A 293-nucleotide genomic window follows, 5' to 3' on the forward strand; every position below is an offset into this window, starting at 1 on the left:
GATTGATGGAATTAACTTCCGTTATGAATATGTACCGAATTTTATTTATCTTAAAAAGAAATTGCAAAAGAATGATGACGTATTAAATAGAGTATTGGGCATAAGTGGTTATGTAATAATAATGTTGGAAGATATGATAGTAAAATACTAACATTTTACTAGCATATGCTCTACATGTATGTATGATATGCTGAATTGTAGACAAATAATCTGGTGTAAGGCATGCACTATTCAATTGACACCCACCCTACCTATTAACTCCATTTACAACGTTTGCAATAGAGACTTGATAA

The sequence above is a fragment of the Glandiceps talaboti genome, chromosome 9, assembly GCF_964340395.1.
Source record: "Glandiceps talaboti chromosome 9, keGlaTala1.1, whole genome shotgun sequence".
Taxonomy (NCBI): Eukaryota; Metazoa; Hemichordata; class Enteropneusta; family Spengelidae; genus Glandiceps; species Glandiceps talaboti.